Source organism: Festucalex cinctus, chromosome 9 (genome assembly GCF_051991245.1).
Source record: "Festucalex cinctus isolate MCC-2025b chromosome 9, RoL_Fcin_1.0, whole genome shotgun sequence".
NCBI classification, from domain to species: Eukaryota; Metazoa; Chordata; class Actinopteri; order Syngnathiformes; family Syngnathidae; genus Festucalex; species Festucalex cinctus.
Genome location: NC_135419.1, coordinates 3,443,490 through 3,449,916, shown reverse-complemented (window position 1 = coordinate 3,449,916; position 6,427 = coordinate 3,443,490). Strand labels below are relative to the sequence as shown.

The following is a 6,427-nucleotide window of genomic DNA, read 5'->3' as shown; positions in this document are numbered from 1 at the left end:
TATGGCATGAGCGAGAATCAAAGCGATGCATTAAATATATACTACAGAAATAATTCATTTTAGTTGAAAATATGTACGACAAAGGAAGTAAAACAGTTTTAAAACATTATCGTTCGCAATTTATGCGCTGGTGCGTCGTAACAGATACGGTGGTCACATGATGTGCGGCAAGGAGAAAGTAGTGAGCTGGCTGTCTGAATCGCCTAAATAGTGAATGAGGGGTTAGGAGGTAAGAGTGGACATCCGAACACAGCTCCAAAATTTCTCATAGAGGGGTGAATGGAGGAAAATATGTTTTGGTGAGGAATTAGCATTTTAATATGTGACCGGGGCAAAAGGGCCAAAAAAATCCAAATTGAGATATTGATATATTCGAATTCTGCACTTTATTCCTTTTAAAATGATATACGTAACTCAAAAACTGACAAAGTTACAGCAATTTTAATGTTGGAAGGCAGAAATCCCCAGTTTTCAGAAAAAGGGGTTTACAATTTTGGTACTTGTATCTTAGCTAGCACCGAGGCTAAAAACACGCCCTCTAGTTACGAGGCATATTGTCTAATAATGGACAAATAAAGTCCAACTGTCTAACATCGTCCATATCTCTAGATTGATCCTGCCGACATGCCGGAGCGGGTCACATTCGGCTAAAAGCTCCAAAAAGTTCACATTTCACCTCACTGTCCCTTTAATGAAAAAAGTGCCGTAAAAATACATCCACAGCATGTGTATTCCTGAAAAATACACTGACAGTGTCGTTTATTAAGTCTTACAGTAAAAGGGCAATGATCGTGCTTTGCCAGTTTAATCAGTGCTAATTCTATAAATTTGGTTCCTTTAATTAAGTCATTTGCATTTTGAGAGTTAATCAAATTGATTATACAATTAACAGTGCACTGAAATGGCCAGTCACATTCTGGCAAACCCACTGACAGAGACTTAGCTGTTTATTTTATTGGGATTTAACCCTAAAAGGTGCGGATATTATTAGTAGTGATAGATGTCTCGGGGAGAACGCTTGCACAAGGTTAAAGAGAACCCCTGACACTGTGCACCTGTAATGGTAGATATAGCACAGATAATGCAATTCACAACTTGAGTGCTTCAAGGTTCAAGGACCCCTGGGCATCGCCTATTAAGCATTAGACTTTGATAGGTTATAATGGCTTGTGCTAATATTGGCTCATACGTGAGAAAAGGTCAGCTCACTCATCTACACATATCGCACCCGACAACTTGCCCGGGGATTATTTCTTCCTCATTTAAACGTGGCTCAAGCAAAACTGTCGTTCAAGGGTCAGATTTCATGCTGATCCGTCACTTTTTTAAATGAGCAATTTCTAATTATAGCATGAGATGGGATAGAAAGTGAGAATAAATAAGCAACGGAAGTCTTTCCTAATAGGGGATTCGGTGACTTGTGTTTTTAATGGCAAGTAAGAGAAAAGGAGATTTGTCAACGGCGCTTAATCTACTGGGGATTTATTTGACCTGCAATGGTAAAAGTGTGAAGCAGGATTGTGGCGGTTGCTTCCGCATTATGGTAGCTAGAGGGCGAACAGGGACCCCATAGGCAGAAGCTGGCGGCTATTCCGCCCGAGTCGGATTTAAAAGTGTTGAACAAAATGACAAAATGTCAGCCAGCCTCGGAGTGATCTAATCTGGCCTGGCGAGCCTCCACATCCATGCTTACTCGGTATGTGTTAAAGGACATATTAAGGCTAATCTCTAGGTGTGTCCATATGCACGGAATTAAGTACAGATGGATAGAGAGGACAGGAAATCATTACTTTAAAATCCCCACTCACTCCATGGGACAGAAGAGGGGATTGCTGGATAGTTATTTATTTCATGACATTTGCTTAGGTTCTTATGACTTTCGCAATAAGAACATCAGCACACACTGTTGCAGCTGTTTGTATATCTTGTACCTTCTTTACTATTTTATCAATCAACTCACCGTCCCACATTTGTGAAATCCCAGCACTCATATGGCCATATATACAATTTTAAATATATATATATATATATATATATATATATATGTATATATATATATATATATATATATATATATATATATATATATATATATATATACTATTAACCGGTTAAAACGGTTTTCAAAAACCGTTTTAACGGTTTAATAGTTTCGGTTCGGTCCGTCTGCGTTCCATTCAGTCCTTACATGCAACTCTTTTTTTTTTTTCTTTTCTTTTTTTTTTTTTGTTATGGTCTTGTATAGTTGAACACAAAGCTGAATGACTTGCAGGTAAACCGTGTTGTATGAATGGCAACACACGGTTTTACCTTTTGCCATCCAATTGAGAAGTTATTTGTTATGCCTGGCACTATATGCCACTGGCATAAATAGTGTAATAGTGTAATAATAATAATTTAAATGATAATACAACAATAATAATAGTAATTAGCTGTGGATAATATAAACTTACACTTTTAACTCCATGGCATTATTATAAATACAGCCAAAGTTTGGACATTCCCACATTCATCCATTTACACACATTGTGGGGCCATCTCAGTGCATTTCCTAGCCCCTTACCCTAACCCCAACCATCACAAATGGTTGCCTAACCGCAACACTTACCCTAATCCCAACCATAACCCAGTTCAAACCTAAACTCTAAATCCAAGTCTTGACCCTCAAAAAGAGGTCTAAAGTTGTGGGGCCCTTCAAAATGAACCCGCAAGGACAAGTGGGCCCCACAAGTCTATAAAATCACGGAATATGGGCCCGACCATGTAGCAAAAACAAAAATGGAGGCACGCACACACACATGCACACGTGCACGCACACGCGTACATACACTAATGGGAAAAAACATCAAAACATATATATGCATTGAGTTATAGCAGAGAAAATACAATTGGAAACGAAATTAATGAATGAATGAATAAATAAATAAACAAATAAATAAATAAATAAATAAATAAATAAATGAAGGATCATGTTCCATGTCAATCCCCAGTTATGCATTAAAAATGCCTCTGAAATGAAGTCTTTATCAAAAGAGCCACAAGGTTCTCTTTACGGGATGTTTTCAAATAAGCAGAAGTTATTACCATACCTCCATTGGGAAATATGTATTTACAGCTTGCTTGTTGAGGGAGTAGCAATAGTGTAACTGTTAACTATGCTTTCCCTTGTTATGGTGCATGATTGCGTGCTCCTGTTATTACACCTTTCTATTGCTGCTAATATAGCAAAAGCCCATCAGGCAGTGCACTAATGTGAACGGTAGCCTGCAGTGTGGGTGCACTGTTTAAATTGAGATGCATGAAGACCACTGTAATGAGCACTGGGACATGGAAGGTGGGGACTGTACCAAGCGGGCATGCTCAAGCGCTGAAAAATAGAACAGCATCAACTTTTGTGCTGAAAATACATTCTGTAGACGTGACAATATGGTACACCCATGGATCCTAGGAAGCAAGTTCACAATGACAGCTGGTCAAAAGAGGGCCCAAGGGCACTCGGAATATTACTTTTCTTGAAGACAAAAACATAATTAAGAATATTAACTCATTCACTCCCTGCACATTTTTTGTTGTTTTACTGAATTTTGACTGATTTTGCAAGGCCCACAGAATATTGTGTCCTATTTCTATCAAAACATGGAACCTAAGAAAAGAAAGATCAGAGTCTCTTCTTACATCAGGAAAATAAAGTACATTTCTATCTGTTTCCATTATGCAGCAATTAGCATTAGAATATAGCAAAGTTTCATCATTATTCACAAATCTGTTTAAAACAATGGGAAAAAGAGCTTTTTGCAACATGGCCCAGGTTGATCTCTTATACTCTGCTGTCGCCTGTTGGCCATTTTTGTAATAACTACCATTGCTTCAACAATTCTCTTCAGTTCAGAGGCTGCATCAAAGCTTTCTATATACTCTAGCATAAAATAAAATAAAAACATAAAAACGTATAAATACGTCTTTGGGAGCATGGTAATATTTAAAATAAAACGTATTTATACGTTTTTGGGAGCCAATGAGTTAATAGTAAAATAAAAATACTTCAAAATTGTCACGTTTTGGGTTCGTGTAGTTTGGTTTTGTTTAATTGTGTTTATTATTGTAGTGTTTTCTTCCCGAGTTCAACCCGCTTCCCCTTGTCCAGTCAGGTCTTGGCGACCAGTTCTCTCACGTCCCGTCCCATCTTTGTTCCCTCACCTTATTTGTCTTATGTAAATAAAGTTCCTCACATTGCCCTTTCCTGCCTGTCTCCCTATCATGTGTCCCCGCATTTGGGTCCATCCATTACATCCACGCACCACCAACTGTGACAGAAATATAAGTGTACCAATTATTAGATGAGTAAATTTGAATTACTGTATGTTTTTGTTTATCACATTTTGCATCTGGGACGCAGATTTTTTATTTATTTATTTATTTATTTTATTTTATAACCCATTTGTTGTTAAATGTCTGATATGCACAGTGGCTCCCTTTGCAATGAAAGAAATATGACCAACTCAAGATGGCACACAACTTTCTAACGCCCTATAGCTCCCAAACTTATGTCAATTAGCACCTTGGTCTCCATTGATCTAGCCTTTAAAAGGCACAATGCATGCAAAACAACAGGAGCCGTCATTTTTTTTATTAGTCCTGCTACCAATGCAGGAGCCATGTGAATAAAAGAGCCGACCAGAAGAATGGTGAATGAGGAAATTAGCATATATATTCGTAGCTGCTATTGGTTATAGCCAAACTAACGTTAGCATTATACATACATACAAGTACTCTTTCATTCACACTCTATATGAAGAAAAATCAGAAATGGTTTTGGTATCTACCAGGGGAGGCCCCTCTCGGTCTCTGTATGCTATTCCCGCTGGGATAGGCTCCAGCACACCCTGACCCAAGTGAGGATTAAGTGGTATCAAGAATGTCTGGAGGGATGAATATAGTCTGCAGAAGGTCTAAAGCTGCACTGCATCACACTGAGAAGTGCTTTCTAATACAGTATTTTTTATTGATTTTTTTTGCCTTATGCCAGGGAACAACTGCAACGACAGTACTAGAAAAAGAAAACTACAAAATCAGAAGAATAACTTTTCAAGAGTGTCAATCAGAATGTGAAACGACTGGTGTTAAAAACAACAACAACAAAAAAAAACAGCACTTGTTTTTTGGGATTTCATTAGATTGTTCATAGGCTATTTATTTATTTATTTATTTATTTATTTATTTATTTATTTATTTATTTATTTATTTAACCTCACCTCGCACCTAAGATTGTTTTCATTCAACCTGAATTGAATGGTAGATGTATTATTGATAATGATTAAGATCATTCAAATATACATCCATTTCTATTTTAATATTTCATTTTGTTATGTTATGAGGAACCAATTACATAACTTTGAAACTGGGTGAGGAGTAAGCGGTCTAGAAAACGGATGGATGGACGACATTGTCGTCTTTTTTTTTTTGTTTTTGTAGACACTCCCAGTTGTTGGTTGAAAGATCAAATCGTGATTTGCCTGCCTAAAGTCCCATCAGAATAACACAAGTTGAATCGTTTGAATTGCACATGCCCGCTTTCTTGCAAGGATGCTGCTGCAGCCAACAGCTTAGTGCACGGCGGATTAAAGCCTGATAATGATAATGATGACCGCTGGGCTCGACCGTGAACGCGCCCTCCCGAGCACGGTCATTGCCGTTTGTTGACGTCTCCTCACAGTATGTCCGACAGCGTGTCCGACTCGTTCTCTTCAGCGGAGGCTCGACGTTTGCACACTGCTGCTGCTTGTGGCAGCCGTGTGGCCAGCTCATAAAGTTTTTTTTTTTTTTTTTTCTCACCCCCCTTCCCTGCTACCTGCTTTGACGCCGGATGGATTGCTCCGTTTGAGATGTTGCGCGAGAGTGTTTTTTTTTTTTTTTTTTTGGCCACCTTCTACCGCAGCTTGTCCGCATACTGTAGCGCCTTATTGAGGATCAGCGAGGCAAAGAAAAGTATGCACTAAAAAATACATGTGTTAAACCGTTTTTGTCGGGCTGCAAGAAAAAAAAAAAAAAAAAGTTGCAAATCGAAGAAGGAGGAGGATTATGCGCTTGAACGGTGCACCTTGGAAAACAGGTACGTGGTGTTTTTAAAAATATAGCAAAGACGCTTCCGATGGTTTGCTTGTGTTCATCTTCTGTGGATGCTCATGTGCGATTGTGTGGATGCGATGCGGTCTTGTGTCAAAGAGCGTGTGGGTAGAGCAGCAGCGCAGTGTCATGACATTGAGGCGCCTTTCATGGAATAATATTCACGGTCATGAGTGGGGAGAGACTGCACTTGGCTGACAATGGCCCGACCGCGCGTCATCCTTTTGCTTGTATGCACTGCTGCTTTGTATGTGTGGTTTTCTCCAGTAGTTTTTTTTTCTTCTTTTTTTTTTCTAGCCAGGTA

General features: G+C 38.7%; 1 protein-coding gene across 16 annotated transcripts in view; it reads left to right on the top strand.

The window, feature by feature from the left end:
• Positions 1–5,678: 5,678 nt before the first annotated feature.
• Positions 5,679–6,427, top strand: part of LOC144026350 (teneurin-2-like) — a 269,697-nt gene continuing 268,948 nt past the window's right edge. For all 16 annotated transcript variants that reach the window (XM_077532992.1, XM_077532991.1, XM_077532986.1 and 13 more), the window contains exon 1: positions 5,679–6,109. The gene's annotated coding sequence lies outside the window, so the exon portion shown is untranslated. The remainder of the gene's footprint in view (positions 6,110–6,427) is intronic.